General features: G+C 39.8%; 1 protein-coding gene across 1 annotated transcript in view; it reads left to right on the top strand.

Moving 5' to 3' along the window:
• Positions 1-1,025: 1,025 nt before the first annotated feature.
• The window catches only part of LOC105230717 (uncharacterized), a 196,429-nt gene continuing 178,466 nt past the window's right edge, over positions 1,026-18,988 (top strand). Inside the window, exon 1 of the mRNA XM_049453375.1 lies at positions 1,026-1,380. The gene's annotated coding sequence lies outside the window, so the exon portion shown is untranslated. The remainder of the gene's footprint in view (positions 1,381-18,988) is intronic.

The raw sequence follows: 18,988 nt of genomic DNA on the forward strand, positions 1-18,988 counted from the left end.
GGTGCACTTTGTTGGTGCATCGGCTGTAAGCTGGTGTCATATCTATATATGCAAGAGTGTAGGTAAAGCAAAAAAGTCTGACAAATTCGTTTGGATATTGTAGCGTTGTTTTGGATAACAACGTGTGCCAAATTTCGTGAAGATATCTCGTAAAATGAAAATGGTTTCCACACGTGGGAATGTCTTTCATTGGACAGTTTGTAAGGCGTAGCAGCTTTTTGGGAAGAGACAGTCATTTGCAATGAATTTCAGATTGAGATCTCAACAACTGTGGGACTAGTTCGTGTATATTCAGGAAAACTGATATAGTTGCATTGTCTTAGCTCATCAGCCTGATCAGTTATATATATATATAATCTATAAATCTTCGACATTTCCTGCTGGGTGGTACAAATATCGTGGCAAACTCAATATACGCTGTTCAGGGCATTCCGATATTTACTTAATTAACAGCTGTTTAAATTTCAAAGCACAAATGTATTTTTACTGGGAAGCGGGAGTCGCTGAAAATTCGCATTGAAAAAACTCCTGGCAAAGAAATACAAATAGAATATTTTCCTAACATCTGACCCACTGTGCCACCATAAATACTAACATATGCGTACTTAACCGTATAGATGAATGTTTATGGACATCCAGGTCTGAAGACGCAAGGGCATAGACGCACATGAGCACAAATGTGTGCCATCGCATGAGCGCCCCAGTAACACAGAGACAGACACTGTGGCCCAAAAGCACCCACCTTACCCATTAAAAGCGAGAAACGTAAACAAGTGGGGAGCACGTTCGCTCTCTCTGAACGGGCGCGCACTCAGAGCCGCAGAGAGACGACAACCACTTGCTTGATTCAGGCGACCGACAGCTGATTTGCCCAGGCCCGCCGCACAGCTAGTGGGTCGGGCAGCGCGAGCGGGCAACTGCAAGAATTTGCCGTTCACTCCGAAATCGACTCCGAAAGCGAGCGCGACTGCCACAAGTGTCCGTGCGTGGCGTCGGTTGTGCTTGCCAGCGTTAGTTGTGCCGCCACCGGATTCTTGCGTTTAGTAGGGATTTCGACGCGTTACTGCACGGACGTATGTCGCGGCAGTTGGACGACGACGACGGCGACGACGCTGAGTAGTGAAAGAGACAGAATATATTAGAAGTTGTGCTGTTTTTCGTTTTATGAAGCTCACTCGGCCTCGTCTTTGACTTCGTCATAGCAGTCACATTTGAGCGCCAGTGGTAGTGACAGTTCGGTTGAATGTTGAATGTTGACGGTGGCGGCGAGGCTATGGGGTTGTGCTGTTGACATTTGCTATCGAGGCAGTAAACTGTGAAAGGGTACAAAGTCACAACGCGGCGAAGTCGTTAAAAGTAGAGTACAAATTAATCTAGCAAGTATGTATGCGTGCGCATGTGTGCGTGCGCTCGCCGTTTGTGGCTAAGTGTGTTCGTGTACGCGCGCGTTGAAGCGGCTAAAGGAATACGGGAAACCAGAAATATTTGAAGAATCCACTAAAAAATGCATTCGCGTTGCATTCAATGTTCGCGTGTTTTCCTTCCGCGCCCCCTCGCGTGCGAAGTGGTGGCTCGTGCGTTGCGTGGCGGAAATAAGTGGAGTGAAATTGCATTGGCAGCGGTGGCGATGTTGTTGCATGTATGGCAATTTGATGAAGTATGCGGCATGTGGCAAGTGGCATATGCGGCCGGGGTTCACGTGTGTGGCCCCTCTCCCCGTGCACGGCTGGCCCTGTTCACAGGCTGGTGAACAGTAGCTAGAGTCTTTCCGATTCTTTATGACCTTTTACATGTTGCAGTGGCATTTGTTGCAATATTGTATTTACAGAACACGCATGTGTGGCACAAATCAAGTGGCAATGTGTGCAAATGTAATCGGAATCGTCGCACTGCGTGTAGAATGCACAAATATGCATTTTCATGTACGTAAATTTTAGGGCATTTATTATGCACTCACACACACACACTCGCACGCACGAGTTAAAGTGGCGCTGTGTGTGCGCTTTTTAATGCCACAATCGCATGCAGCACGTACATGGCCAACACACTGCCGCATAAATATGAGTGTGTGTGTGTGTGTGCGAGTGTGCAGCAAGTGAGCTTGAAACGGCAAAGGAGCTGAGTGCCATTGCGTTAAATCCGAGTGCAGACGAAAAGCTGATTGAAATTGTAATTACAGGAAGAAGCTTATTCTGAATTTGCTTATAACTAAGAGCTGCAACGAAAATGGCGTCGTTTCAAGGGGCCAATGCTCAATTGCATACAATTGACCTAACAAGCAAAAGAAAGACCTTAATTGATATGAGTGCGTCTTGGTTTCTTTGGATGTGTAGGAGGCTTAGGATATGTTTGCTGAGGTTCAACTGGCTGTGACATTTGACACGAAAGTGAACTAATTTGTGCCTGAAAATCAGAAGAGATGAGTTGGTACTGAAAAACACTCTTCAAAAAGTGCCACACGTTTACACTTTTTTTTCAATTTGTTAAGAAAAAAGTCGGGGCATACACTACTCAGGGGACTTTTCGGACTGAAATTCGGGGTACTTTGGTATTCACTGATATAAATCTATATTTCAGTTTTATAGTTTTCGCAAAGCAAAATCATTTTCAAATCACAGATTTATTTGAAATGCATTACGCTTGCCTACTTTCAAGGTCATTCAATTAAAGTCATAAAAATAAATAATAACATAGATAAAGAAATTGTTTTAATTTTTTGCTTAAAAAGGTATTTTTCTAAACCCATTTGGAACTCAGTAGTGCTGCGGTTTATAAACAGAAATCGCAAATAGTTCCAGATATACTTTGAAAGCGTTAACGGTATTTTTCCTTAAATAACCTCCAAGGGAATCAGCGAGTTCAGTTTTTAGCAGTAAAATATTAAAAATAATAGTTCTTTATTCGATCCACACGCCGTCTAAAAAATGTTTGGGGTATAAAATATGTATGTATTAGAACGGTCAAAGAGAACACGGGAATTATTTTAATATTAATTTGAAAAAAAAAAACAAATGTGAGAAACACAAAACTATTCGATAATATGTTTTTGAAATTGAGAACGGTGTGAATTGGATAAGTTCCCACAAACATTCAATTCGAAATACCCACACGCAATAAATAATCACGAAAAGAAATGCTAAGAGCCATAGCAACCAACGGTTTATCAAGAAATCGCGAGCAGAACAATTTGTGACAGAAGACATTTTAATGAACAACAACAAAAATAAATGCTTGGAAATTTATGTGACAACTGATTTCTCAGCTGCTCGGCAAAATAATTGAACTAGAAGAGCCATTGGAAATTTGGAAATAAACGGATTTTCGCTATAAGCTCACATAAGTATAAATCTTTGGCTGCTTTTAGTTTGTGGAAAATGGATTAAGGGATATTTATATTACTCTGAGCGTGAAGCAACTATGAAACACGAAAGACATGTACAAGACAAAATGAAATGAGCTGAAATCACAATATGCGATGAAACATCCCGCGTAGCCGTAGGCGCGCTCACCTGTTGAAGCTGCTTGGGGCCCACAATGGGTCAGTACCAGTCTCTTCGGTAAGTGGAAATGGCGTGTGTGTGTTTTTTATTGCTGCTTAATTAGTTTGTGATGATAAGCAAGTTTGTTTAGGCCAACCGCAAATAAAAACTCTGAAATTACATTTCTCTATGAAAATAAAAAAGTGCCGAGCAAATATTTCGAGAGATGGCAAATGTGCGCTCATAAAAAGTGAATCGCCCCACCTAAACAGTTGATAATAAATGAATTTATATATATACATCTACGTGTACCTACATATAAATATTTATATACATATACATACATACATTACATACATAAAAAAAAAACAAAAAAATATGTATACATACATATATACATCGTTAGCCATGTATGTACACATAACAAATGGGCAGGGATCCATTAGCCTTCCCTCAATCACTAAGCCAATGAGTCCCGCAGGCAGGGCGTGTACGTCATTTCAATGTTTCGAAACAAAAAAGAAGGCTTTTCATGCTTTCCTTTGCTTGTTTATTTTCGTATTTAGTTTTTCGCGTGTTGCCCTGCTCCCCCTTTCCTTGTCTATGAAAAAATTGCTTACATTTGTGAAATTATGCTAATTACTCATGAACAGCGTTGGCCCGAGACATATGAGCACCGAAAGGCATCCTATTAAAATATTTATTTAGATTTTCCTGAAAAAGTAATAGTTCACCAGACGTAACTCAACATCTAAAAGAAAAAACATAAATTAAGAAGCATATACTCTTCAGTATTGAGCTTAAGCCGCTTGCACTTGCTTTTATATATACTTAAATAATGTAATGTAAACATGCGCTTCCATTTTGTGTAGTTTTCCAAATAAAAATGAGTTTTCACTTAAGCAATCTGCTATATTCTAATTCGATACAAGAGAGAAAAACAACAATTTATAACCTCTTCAAAGTAAAAAATTAATGCCATATTTTTTCTAAATTCACAAGGAATGCGTATTCTTAGTCGTACCGAAACCTTAAATACTGTATATCAACAATTTATGAAAAAATGTTGCCTACATTTCGGCGCATTTATAATATGCTGAGAATAAAAACTTCGAAATGAAATAAATATATATTTTTTGCGCTGAAACAAAAGGTATGTTTCATTCAAAATCGGGCTGATAATATTATCGGCGATCTGCTGATAGGAACTTCGTTTTTGTTGCTCTGTTATCTGCACATAAAACTTTAATGGACGCTGCTATCACTTATATTACAAGTAAAATTATCAACACCAGTAAAAGCGTTTGAACACATTGCATGCCTTAATCTGTTGATAAAGTTGATGTGACCGCATCCCACCAGTGTTGGATCGCAATCATATTCATCGTAGCCATATCTTTAACGAAATATATGCAATAATGCCTCTGCTCGTGTATAATTCTCTAATTAAAGGCAATGAAGTGAGAGCCTTACCGAATGAGAATCGGATGAAAAAGAAACTTCACTTCAATTACAATTTTGTCACACTGGTCTGTAGCGTTTGATGTGCACACTCCGTTGATTGTAAGTCGAGTAGAAGGCAGAACTTCCAGTCCACAAGGATATCCTTACAATTCGCATCACGTTTCTTGGTGGAATCAGCGCCTTGCATTGAACAAGTCGGTGAAGTTGAATCGCAGCTGGAATGTAAGTGGAATTTTTTTATTAGTCCCTACTCCCTTTCCTCTCTCTTTTCTTATTTACCTTATGTGCTCGCTTAATTCCGAAAGAAAAGCGCTGTTATTTTGCCTTTCAGAATTTTTATTATGATCATTAAAAGGAATACTTTAGTATAGCAGAAATGCATGTCACACTACTTCGCCAACCCACCGACCCACCGACCCTTATGTTGGTAGTGACATTACAATGGCAGGGAGGCCAATGACCGCGTGGCCCAAAACGCCACAACAGAATGCAATGAACCGTGCAAAGTGAACTGCGTGATCCGTGAGGCGGTGCAATGACAGATTTGCCCCTTCAATGCCACCATATCACGCGGAGGGCAGAGGGTCGCACGAGTATCTCAATGCAGGGCGCTCTTTTGTTAGACTCAAGTTTTCTTTATTGATTTTATATTTATTGTGTTGACTTAATGTGCGTTGCTAAGGCAAAGCGGTGTTGCTCTTTTAAATCACAGCTTTTATTCTCCAACGCAAGGGTCGCCACTTCATTTGTTTGTGCGCTTCATTTATCCTTCACCTCAAAATGTGGAAAAAGGTTCTTTGAAGCTTGGCTGTGAGGTCAGGGAGAATTCGGCACTAGAACGTTGATTATATTTTATTACAGTTCAGCTACATCTAAATTCCGTAATTTTGGGCAGGGATGTCACTAAAATGTAGAAGAGCGCAAGCTCCTCTGATAAATTTGGGGCTTGTGGTTATTCACTGAATGGAGGTCATTTTCGGTATTTCAACTACTTTGGGAGAAGGAAATCAAACATTATTTTTCTGAAATATTTTTATAAAATGGTTGGTAACTTTTTGTAATGAATGAAAGCGAATCTTCAGTGGCTGAAAGTTAATACAACTAAGGAGCCAAAAAGATATGAAACTCATTTACCTTTGCCTTTTCTTTCAAGTTGTTGCTGCCATTCACACTTTAAAGAATGTCGCGCTTCTTGACATTTGATAAACTTGAACCTATAAATTTGGTATTGATTTTAAGGTAAACAATTTTATAAAAATATAAAGGCGTTTCGAGATTTTCAAAGGCAGATCAGCGAATTGGCGTGCAAATTTATGCGACCGAACCTACATCAGATAAAATATAACAGCGTTGCGATAATCTTTCAAAGTGAAAGGCGGAAAGGCAACACAAGACCAATGCAGCATGCATACCTTTAGGCGTTTAGCACTTAACAACCGCCCATGCCGCACCGCTGTGTCGAAGAGGTGCCACTGTGAACAATGAACGTGAACACGCCGTGCAGCTAATCCTGCCGCCAATTTGCGGTGCACGTGCACAAGTGCGAAAAACACGAAAAGCACGAACCAGCGAACAGGCGAGGCATTGATGGAAAGCGCGCCCAAAACTATGCAACTTAAACTAAGCTACAAATGTCTTCACATATAAGCCTATACTGCCTGACGTTTCCGAGGGGTGGTGGCACAAGCACAGAAAACTGAATGCGCACTGAGGGCAAATTACTAAAAATAAAGGCATAAAAAGAAAGAGAGCAAAATAAAACAGTGTTAACAACAGAAACAACAACAAAAGCGCCCATTTATGTTAGTTGAGTGTTGCGACACAGAAAAAGAGCACAACAAAAGGCAACAATGTAGTTACGTACGAGTATACCTGCTAAAGGGAGGGGTAAGCGGGTAGCGCGTTCAATGTAGCACTCTGCGGGCTGGCAGCGTTTCCTTTCTGTCTCGTCTGGTTTCTTGCACTTTGCAATTGTGCTTTCCTTTCGCTGCTCCCACCATTCATCAAGCAAATTAGGTCGAAAATTGGCATTGCCCGCACTGCCATCGTCAAAGTGCCACCGGATGAGTGGTCAGAAAGGAAAGTGATTTGAGCAACGCATGAATGAGGTACGAAAAACGGTGTTAAAACGCCGCTGAACTGTGGTCACTTCAACGAGGGGCGGCGGGTGGACACTGGTAAGTGCCTACGTATTCCGGTGGGGGAGAGCGAAGTATTGTATTTTTAGACCTTCAAATACAATGTGTATGTATGTATGTTGCATGAGTGCCGTTTTAAGGTCATCGCATTGTCGAAATGTAAATAAAGAGAGGGAGAATACTAATTTCTTAAATTGTCCAACTTAGTTTATTGTTCGCAAAATTGATTTTCAACGGAATAAATTTGTAGATTTATATCATTGTTTGCAAAACTAGAAATTGAAACAAAAAAATTAAAGAAATATTAAAGTGTTGGATATCAGCAAATACCGTTATAAAATATGTTACTTTGTTCTAAGAAAGTCATGAACAAATTTCTAAGAAGAGAAGAAGCTGGACGCTTTGGAAATTGCGATTTGGGTTTCCGGGTTGCTGATTCCACCAATATCTTGGTTTTGATTCTGCTGGAGCTGGTGGAAGCTACCGGGGCCCAGATGAGGCCGTTGAGACTACATTTATTGCGCCACTCTTCTCAGCTTCTCTAGGATATTTCAAAAGTATCTTCCCTCCATGTTTTCAGCAGGGCCACAGGGCACCACAGTATGCCAGCTGAATTTTTTCGCATTGCCGTGTTGAGCGCAATGAATAACATGCACATTATAGCCGGGGGCAGGTATGAACCGTATGTTTTCCAGTCGAGGCTCATAAAATTGCTAAAGATTAATGACCAGTCTGCATTTAAGCGACATAAGTTGAGGTTAAATCGAAGTGTTTTATTACCCTGCAGAGGTGACTCCGAATATTTCAAAATAGCGGGAAGGAGAAAATGATGCGAAGGCACCATTGTTTGCCACTGCGCCATTAAATGGTCATAAAATTTGACCTGAGCGATAATGTTATGCAAATATCCTTTGAAAGCATGGACGGTGGCTTGAGTAAGGTGCTCAATGTGCCTGTTCATATAGCGTTGGTTACGTACTTCGCCATGGGGACAGTATGTTGCGAAGATTTGTACTCTGATAGGTAGCACGTAAGCTGACAAATGACCCTAAAAGCAGACATCAAAGCTCAACAGCGAGCCGAGGGCAAATGCTGGTCGTAAATGCAGTGGTCGAAAGCAGCGACGGAGGCATGAACAGGAAGAGAGGGGTGCGCTGATGCGGCCAGCAGCCGCTTAACACATTTTTGACAGGCCAGTGACAACTGGTGGCTAATTCTATTATTCAGCTTAGCCGCAGACTCAATTGTATTCCCGCCGTTGTAGTGAAACTGTTGGCACGCCAAATATTCTTTTGGCCAGATGCGTGGAACACAAAGAATGCAAAGAATGATAAAAGTTATTTCGGAGAAATTTCAGCGAACTCGTTGTTTTTGCTTTAATTACTTCTGCAGCTAAGCCAAAAGTTTCTGCGGCTAGGCGCTTTGCGTGCGGTCAGTGGCAGCTGTCAATACACAGTGGTTGCTTTTATTGTTGCCACACACAAATCACATCTGCTCGTGAAGGCAGTCAGTGTCAGCGACCGCAGCGTGCCTTCAGGGAGACTTGACAAAGACACAGTCGAATTAGCAGCCAGCTTTCCCCTTCCGCTTCGTGCGCCCATTTACCCGTCGTACATATGTAATTGCTTAATGAAGCGCGCGGATTTTCTTGTTCTAGCAGGCGGTTGCTGGGGAAGAAAGTGCAGTGGCACGCGATTTGCGATTTTTATACGGAATCATTAGCACTTTCGGAGGAAATGTTAATGAATTTGAACGTCGCCGTTAATGCGATTATAATATTAGTCCGGTGGTAGGATCGCGGTGAATTATGGGCGTGCTCATGTAAAGATAACTGATACATGGTAATTATTGTGCTTTCAGCAGAAAGGTATAACGGAGCTGATAAGCACAAAAACTACATGACGTGTGAGAATTCTGGCTTCTCCTCGAAGATGATGCGAATTTCAACTGCGGAAATCTCGATAAAAGCATTTCGAATACAGCACTGGTTCGCTCACCATGTGGTTTGTTGTTGATGTGAGAGAGAAAAGTGTCATCGCGACTCGGCGTGGACAACGCTACGCGGTTATACTTAGTTGAGATTATTCGAGGCTGTTGTTTCTTTTCTGACAAAACGCGTTGTGAAAATAAGTTTTTGAAATACTCGGAATCTTAGCAGCGGCCATTTTTTAAATTTAATATGCCTTTTTACGCAGAGTAGGCAATTGAGAAGTAAAGTCCTCTTTCGACGAACAAAAACTAAACTCTATAAGTCACTCGTCATCCCCGTCCTGCTATGTGGTGTAGAGGCATGGATGATGGCAGCATCTGATGAGTCGAAGTAACGAGTTTTTGAGATAAAGCTTCTCCAAAAGGTTTATGGTCCTTTGCGCATTGGCCAAGGCGAATACCGCATTCGATGGAACGCCTGGGGAAGCAGAGTAAGAGGAAGTCCTCTACTCCATTGGAAAGATCACCTAGAGAAGGACCTGACTTCGAACGAAGAAACGAGTGGGGCGCTGTTGTTAACTCGGCTATAATCGCGAAGTGGTGCATACGCCAGTAAAGAAGAAGAAGCAGCCATGTGACCTTATTTGAGAAAACAAACTGTTGTGAAATTGCCTTGCAATAACTTAAAATTATTTTGTTTACATTTAAATAGTTGATAGGCCTAAGACCCTACTGAAGCTAATTTCAACAAGCATTCCGCTGCTGAGCCTTATTTATTTATATAATACCTTCTTAGTTAAATGGAGTATGCTGTTGGGCAACCCGAAAGGGGAGACAGTTGAATGCCGACACTTATTTTAGTACTAATCCCACACATTTCGCACGTAAATTAGTTATTCAAGGTTATTTACGGTCGGTGCGTATGTGTGGATGCAATCCGCTTCAATTTATGCTCAAGAAAGGAGGTACAGTACGGAATGTGGTTCCCTTCTCATAGGGAGCCTGATGATGTTTTTATGCTCAACTGGATATAATTTATGATATACGAGCACAATGCTTGCTAACGGGACAACAATCTCCCGAGAACCTCGCATTTGCATTGCAGTTGTAATTCATTATCGCGAGGAAGATAATGTGCTTTTATTACCGTTATAACTGTTCAAATGAGTGTAATTGTTGCTTCTGTCATTTTAATAGCGCACAGTTACACGTGAAATTTACTGTTAATTACCGCCATAGGCTTTAATGGACCTGCGTCATTATTTCGGGAGTTGGAGACCATTTTGTTATGTTTGGGCACGTAAAAATGGGGGCCACAACTATTAACTGCGGCGGAGGTAATAAACGGCATTTTTTAGGTACCAGCTTGAATGTGGTGAATGGCAGAGATTAGACAATTGAAAAAAATCGAAATAAAAAAAATATTTTTAAGTTAGTGTTAATGAAATATCAAGCGTAAAGTTCAGCGTTTTTTTTTAATTCTAAAGAACTCTACTTTAGTCTTTGTTTTGTTCCTCATTCCCTCCTCCGCATGACACATCAAACGATTTGCTCAGTAGCTTCCTGAACTGAATTTTTACTGTTTGGTGTTGACTGCAGCGTTGCCAACCCCTGCAGGTGCAATTAGCAGCAAGGGAGGGGGGCCTACAGGTCTATGCCTTTGAGGAGAATAAATTTGCCGCTTAACAAAGCTTATGAATACCGTTAGATCGTTTTGTTGACAAACTGACCCCTCACCCGCTAGGCTCCCTTCACATTTAACATACATTATTACACATTTAGCTGTTTCCAAAGTTCATGTGTACAGTTAAATGCACAAACTCTCCCGATACGAACGACTGGCATTAAATGTGCTGGCTGGTTCCCGAGGCGTTAGTGCGGCCATAGGCGGGTTATCATGCCATTTGCATGCCGTAAAAGGAAACTTTCGTGAATAAACCATGAAGTTGTCCTTTTCATGCTTTTGACAGGATCATGTTATTGTAAGACATTGACACATGCAAACCATATATATACTTTATTACTTATACATAAGTGATAGGTCGTCGTTTCATTGGCTGGCGAAACTCGTTGATTTCAACAATTATTTTATGTATAACGGTAATTAAAACTACAACATCAAGTGTGTGCCTTGTGCGACTGATTATCACTCATTCTGTCACTTTTCTCCATAAATATGTCAGCAGTCCTGCAAGTTAGCGTACAAATGCTATACAAGGTATATAAGCCCTTATGTATGCCCTATATATTTACGGAAGGGGTCGACATTGTATGCCCTGCAGTGTGCTCCCAATGGCATCGTAAAAATGCCACTTCCTTTTGTTAGACTTTATTAAAGTTTCAGCAACTGCAAAGCAACAACCAACAACTCTAATGTGCGCGTGCATGTGTGTGAGTGTGTCTGTGTGTGTGAGTAATAAATAATGAATGCTGCTAGATAATTAAGTATGAGACCGTCTGGTATGTTTTATCGCCGCCGTTTTAATGGGAATTACAATTTTGTTATGCAAATTAAGTTGACACCACAAATAAACCAGTTAATTAAAGATATTGGCTGTTTGGACTGATTACATCGCATTAATTAACTTAATTAATAAAATACATGAATAGAGTCATAATACAAAGAGTTGAAGAACCACAGAAAGCGTCAAAGGGCAAGAAAAATTAGTAAAACTTTGCGAAAGTGTTCGCCACACAAAACTTTGAAGTCATATGATCCAATATAAAGCATTTCGTAATTAAAACCAATATAATTACCAAATTTTTGAGTTCCAACACCTCTTCCGTGGAACCTTGATAATTGATCTAAAGGAGGCATGCTGCATATGTATGTTTGTTGGTGTGAGGGTCGTGAAATTATCTTTGTGAAAACATCACTCAGCGTTGTCCGCTAAAAATAGCTGATGAACAAGCAGCTGTCAACAGTTGAACGGAGAATTGAAATGTCAAAAGTTGACAAGGGGAAAACAAGAGAGAGTGACAGGGGTCCAAAATGAAACAGAAATAACAATCGATAAATAAAGAGATACAACGCGAAGCGCCAGGAAGTGTGTTTTAAACATAAATCCAAAAGTAAATAATTTAATTGCCAATCTACTATGTTACTGTGTGAGCAATGGCGCTTTATAGTATTTTATGGGAAGGTCAGAAGTATTTTGGAAAGACAATATTAAAAAATAGTACTTATAAGCTGTCACTTGTTGTTTTCTGCCTGCACGATATGTACCTCTTCATGTTCGTCTAATGCTGATCTTTATAAGGAGATTGGAGGTGAAAAAACGGCAAGAAAACTTTTCGCCTCTAACAATCTGAAAGTAAATCCACTAGCCGTTTTTTCACATCTAGTCTCCGAATAAAGACCAGCAAGTAACCCACTTTTTGATTATTTGAGGCGAAACAGGGGTATTGTGTTCTGGGATCTCACAGATTTTCCATATTATTGGATATGTGCTCGTGATTATTGATCACAACTGTTAAATGAGTTGAAGTTAAAAAGTACTCCAATTTCCAAATATTCTTGATCTGCTGTGAAGTTCTTTTAATAGCGTAACTCTGAAACGATTTCGATCTCGCATCGATAACCAACTTCCTAACTAGAAACATAAAACACCACGTCCACCTCTTTTAAAACGGACGCTTTGTTGCTTGATTTGAGGCAACGAACAATAAATTGGTTTTCTTGTTTTGTAGAAAGTAGAAATACCACAAGTCTAATACAAAACCTTTACTCTTTTCTTCACTCTGTCCCTACATTAGTCATTTGTTTGTATGTCGGCTGTGAGCTGTCCGTCACCCGCATTGATCGGTTGTACCAAAAATGCTTTGATTTCGCCCCTGCGGCGTTCATTGCCTTGCCCGATGGGTGTTGTTGTTTTCGCACGCACCGACCCGAGCACTTGGGTGGCCATTTCATTAAGTTTTCGGTATTGTTATGCACTGCCCCGAAATAAAACGAAAAAAAAAACATATTTTAAACACAGAAAGAAATGCCAATGCCAGGCGGGCGGCGATTGCGTCAATGCCAAGCGCCCAATTATGGAAGCGTACCTCTGATGGTTATTTGTTTCTGGTGTGCCTTTATGTTGGAGCAAATACCTTAGCACTTGAGTGTGCGCGCGTTTGGGTGGCATTGATGTGTACGGTGGGGCCAAAAGAAAAAAATCGTACTTTAAAGACGTTTTATTTGAATCAATCAGTCAAATCCAAATAAATTGGGTGCTGTTTACAAAACGGTGCATTTTATGCGGGGTTACGCAATAAATTCTCACCAAAATAGTTTAGACGGTAGCACACAACCTCATTTTACACCTCATTAAACACCACCGTGTTCTTTGAAATTTTCCTTAATTTCTTTGGCAGAGTCGGTGGCATCCAATTGTGCAACATGAGAGCGTACAAAACGCTAAAATTGTGGCATTAATTCAAGGGCCTTTCCATTATGTAAATAACGGAGGTTATTTCGCGTCGCAAGACTGTATTGAATTCAGAATACCGAAGTGTGAGGGTAAAGAAGTGGATTGTTGAAGGGACAGTTTGAGAATAATTGCTTATGATTAGAAATGCTTGGTTAGTCCGTTATGTCAATATGCAGCATAGCAGTCTTAGAGGTGCTCGCAGCTTATAAGACAACTTTTGATTCCCTCGAATCGCACCACAACTAATCTTAATAAATTTCTGCTCCGAGTGCTTTGTGTTTATATGAGTTTATTGTATTTATATAAGTTCGCTTGTTTTAGTTGTGGCACAAACAGAATGAGCAGTAAAATCTAAACTATAATTGCCATAATTCTTTTCGTTAATGTAAACAGTGGTGGCCGCAGACCCATTTACTCTGCGGTGGAATTTACATATTACCATGTTATTGTTGTTTACCGCGAAGAAAATGTTTACGCGGAATTGTGTTTTATCTGAAATACGCGGTAAAGCAAAAACTATTCATGCGCTATAGCGGGTCATGGGTCTGTCTGTTTCTTGCCAATAAAATCCACTAATAGTCGGTTTGGAATAACAAATTAGGAGCTAATTGTTGTTTGCTTTGTACAACACCTTAATGGATGCTGTAATTTGGAATTTCTTTGAGCAATTGTAAATATGCCTGGCAGACAAAAACACGGCAATTAAAAGAATATACCGCGAGAATCGTCTTATTGATGGACGGCGCTTATGGAAAATTTTTTTAGGTTACGTGGGCGGTCCTAACAGGGACTTCACTTAGATAGCGTTAGACGTTGTGGTACCTAAAATCTGTACTGTATCATAAGATATATAGAAATAAAAAAAAAAACATCAAAGAGCCTCTCACAAAATTTGCTGAGACTAATATCTGTTGAAGCTCTGTCTTTCGGTTCACCCAAGGAAGGATTGTCGAGATGTTTCAGTCTATAAAAGACTGTATAATGGAGGAGAAAGTAAATGAATATTTCCACCTCACCCACCTGTGTACAACTTTGACAACTATCGTTCGAAAAGATTATAAGCTTTACCGCATGAATACCTATTAAGATCTTAGGAACACCTACTATTGCGGCAAGATGAACCTTTCTCAGGGAAAGTAGGTCAGGAGACCTTGCGTTCTACTCGAATCCAGAAGAATCTGCTAAGTATAAGCAAGATTCATTGGTCTCGTGTTAGAAAGTAAGGCGGCAATGGAAATACAACTCCGTCTAATTCCCATGTGAGCGGAAGTGCCTTCTCTGCCTAGCTCATCGAGAAAGTTGCTAGCGATTCCGCTGTGATCAGGCATCCAGGCTGAAGATGAATTAGCTTGATGCTATTTCTTGTAGGATAGACAGCCCTTGACTAGCCTTAAGCGCACAGTTGTGAATAGAATAGAATTTCGACGTGTTCTGATTTGGAACCCTTTTAGTAATACCTTCGGAATAGGAAATATTACTCTTGTTGAAATGTTTCTTAGTTCTTTCAGCAAACTTTGAAAAAAACACTTTGACGTTGAGGCAGCTGTTCGGTGACTAGTTCCGTATTTCGTCTCTCTTGTGATTTCTGTTCAGTACAAAAATCAAGCTCAAGCTGGCCTCATTTACCAAGTGCTGAGAACCCACCATTATTTCAATGTGAAAATGAAACGTTCTTATCCATACATAGCATACTCGAGGTGGCCTGTTGCAGTGTCATACTGTCGTACTGCCACACTGCCAAGTGGCACGGCCGTTTTGTTACTTAAGCCATTTGTATTGATGGCTTAAACGCATTTGCTCGAAGGTTAAAAAGCTGCGGTGGCACATTGTGACACTTAAAGCCAACATTGTTGTTGCGGCGGGTAGTGTCTTGCAACATTACTTGGCGACTATAAAGGCTACTGGGGAGCCATATCGCCACCATGTTGCCGCATGTTGTCGCATGTTGCAACTTAGTTATGTCTATGCAACGTAATAAGTGTTGACTTTTATGTGCTGCCACACTGTGGAATGCTGTGAATAAATATGTTGCAACTTGTGTTACTAATGAAAATAATATTTTTCAACAATACCAATGGAGCGCGCGGTGTGCGCGGGTGCCGGCGAGTGCTGTGCCGAAGGTGTTGGCGGTAAGTAACGAGCATAATGCAACTAGAAGTAGCTACACCCATAAAGCTGCCGACACAAGGGCAGGGCAGTGCGGCGAATGAGTAGGAAGTGCAATGCGGAAGGAATAAAAATATAAATAAAAGTTATAGCAGGGTAGAGTGTGGTCCTTGCAGTTGTTGTAGTTGTTGTGGCTGTGCCAACAGCCATGAAGTTGCTAAGAAATATCTCTTACAATATGTTTTGTGGCATGCAACATGCAGAAATGTAATAACAAAATGCACCTAGATTTATGGCGCAATGACAGTAGCTTTAGCTGAATTGCTTCTTCTTCTTCTCATGCTTCTTCTCCTCAATGCTGATAAATCAGGAATAAGTTCTTGCAGTTTTATCGGAAAAATTCTTTTGGTGGCAAAAGTTTTTGTATTTACAGTTATAATGGCGGCAGAAGGGTACAATCTGTTTCAGAGTCCAGAATCTGGGTAAAAGGCGCCTCCGTCCGATCAGTGGACTGTACCCATTACTAGCTATGCTTGGGCAATGAAGTTGAATACTGATTTAGTGAATGTTTAGGATTTCTAAACTATTTATACCATATAACTGCAAAGACAGAGTAAAATGAAATACTCTTCCTAACATAACGATTTGTGTGACAAATTCACTTTAAATATCTAAGATCTCTTACCAAATGTACTGGGCGACACAAATTCTCGACATTGCGGCATTGAAGCTGATGCATTTCTATTTATTGCATTATTTATGAAACCTTAACGTCCGAGCAGAAGATTTACTTATTATTAAGCACACATGTATTTAACGCCCCGAACGGAAAAATTTATAATATAGTGAGGCGGAAAAGAAAAAAGGCAGAACTGAACACATTACTTCCTAAAGCCGTAAATTTTTCATTTAATTCGTCCGATTTTGCTAAGAATTTTCTTCTTCTTTGCCTGCGTAGACACCGCTTACGCGCTAAGCATTTGAGATTAAGGTAGATAACCCGGCTGATTCCCTACCAGGTTCGGGTCTTAACTAAAATTGTGCATCAACCGAATAGCGGTCTGTTAGTTCAATAATGCTTAGTTTTGTGATTTTAAACCATGAGTGTGATTTTAAGGGTTCATGTTGCAGAGATCGTACCAGCTGCTATCATGGTCAACACATTAGGCATGGTTTCCCTAGTGGGTACATTACAAATTTATAGTTTATTTAAACTTTAAGTATTTTGCATTATGCAGATGACATTTCATTGTTTCGCTGTCAGTGGGAGAGGGCAATGAAAACATGAATAAACGAGCACATATTTTCTACACACTCGTACAATATTTAACTAAGTACATATGTATGAATATATAAGTACATTTATGAGTAATGATAAATTCCTGCCTTGGTTGTCTGCAAAATGTCGACAACATATTTTATAAAATTTATTCGATAGAATTTTCTTTTGTTGCTAGCATTTTCCCTTTATGTTGGTATTGTTGCTCAGGTGGCTTAGGTAAAATGATATGCAAATGACACGTCCGATTTTTGAGTGTTGACTGAGTGAGGACTTTTCAAGTTGGAAGTATTTGTGTGGATAACTCCACGGTGTGTTATGCAATGCCTAGAGCCCCCAAGTACAGGTAGTAAATTAAGGGTTTTAAACTATTTTTTTTTTCAATCCCGTTATGAAATTTCCTTGGAAATGCCTTAAAAAAATTCACTGAAAATCTAATAATTAAAATTAATACTAAGTACTCGACCAAATCATGTAATTGATGATACACGATAGTCGTGAATTTTTATCCTTAAATTTCTATAGCTCAAAAGTATTTTATGGCATCGCTTTGACTTTACACACGTATTCCTCAGAATTGAAGACTCTACGAAAATGCCCATTGCGACGAAGTCCTAACTCACACCGGCGAGGTATTACGAACTTATAGACCTGATTTTTCCATAAAATGCGCGTTTTTTTGTATTTATCTCGTAATTGACAAGAGCTAGAGAGAAAATGTAAATGACAAACTTTGTTGGAAATTTTAAAATTTTCTTTAAAAATTGCATATAGCCTTACTCAAAAAGCCGAATATTTCGAGAAGTTTTAAGATAGCGATTTTGCGTTCAGGACCTTTTTTATAGCAAATAAAATTTAAATGAACCTAAAACACAAATTTCCTATTAGAAGATATTGTCTGTATGACTCGGTCGAAAAAATCAAAAAAAAAACGAAATGAAAAATAAAAAATTTTAAAATTCGCCTAAAATTATTGTCATTTGTGGCCTGGCTAAATTCGATTTTGGATTAGAACTGGTAGGTCATTGTGTGTAGAACTACATATAAAACATGTAGAACAATTCTGAAAGCAATTCCTCAAGTATGTAAATTTGAAGAATGTAGTTTTGAAAAAAAAAAACGCGTTTAAAGATAAACTGATGGAGCTGATTGAACTGAGACATTTCAGAAGGATATAACTTGAAGACTATTGGAGATATCGCTATAAAATGTTGTTATTAATATTATTTTGAAAAGGATTCCCTATCAAATGAAAAATTAGAAATACATTTTTTTTTAAATTTCACACCAGATGTTCACCTTACTCTGCAGAATCTCAAACGAAACTAATTTTTGGCTATCGTCGAAGTCAACAATTAATATTTTTAACCAATATGATTCAATATATCACTTTCTTTATTTCTTGCGTTCTATGAGTGTTACCCATTGTAACCCTTTTATTGTTTTTTTCAGATTCGATGTGCACTTTTCCAATCGTCCCAAAGTACGAGCGAGTGACAGAAACATCGCTGCCAAGGCGAAGGCGAACGCACAGCTAAGACTATGATTCTAAAAATAGTCCCAGAAGCAAACGACAACCATGAGCACAACAACACAAACAGCAACACTAAAAGCAAAATGACAATAACTAAACAGAAGACGCCGGCAACAACAACGGGAGAGGTAATGAGCAAATGATAATGATGGAAAGAGCACTTGGAAAGTGTTGAAGAGAATTGCAACCACAACAATAACAAGAACACAAGAAAAACCAAGTCAATAATGCATAATGGGAATTGGATGATTGAATTTGTGTGCGCGGCTAAGAAATATGCGGCAAACGCGACAACTCGCGAGAAACAGCTGCTTTGCGGAGCGAAGGCGCCCAGAGAGTGCTGGCTAAATATAGGCCAGGCGCACGTTGCCATAGTCGTTGGTGCGCCATTCGGTTGGTTGTGACATCAAAGGAAACAACAACAACAACAATACGAAAAACTACAATCAACCAAGTGCCAACAAGAATTACTAAAATAAACGCTCGAAGACGCTTTGACTTAATTATGTGACATCATAGTGACGAACGAGTGCAACGTCACAAGCGTCAAGGCGTCAAAGTAAAGTCAAAAGCCATAGAAAATCATAAAGACATAAGCAAGACATGTGAATGAGACGGCGAAGCTTACTTCTACGCCCGGAGAG

Source organism: Bactrocera dorsalis, chromosome 3 (genome assembly GCF_023373825.1).
Source record: "Bactrocera dorsalis isolate Fly_Bdor chromosome 3, ASM2337382v1, whole genome shotgun sequence".
Classification (NCBI taxonomy): Eukaryota; Metazoa; Arthropoda; class Insecta; order Diptera; family Tephritidae; genus Bactrocera; species Bactrocera dorsalis.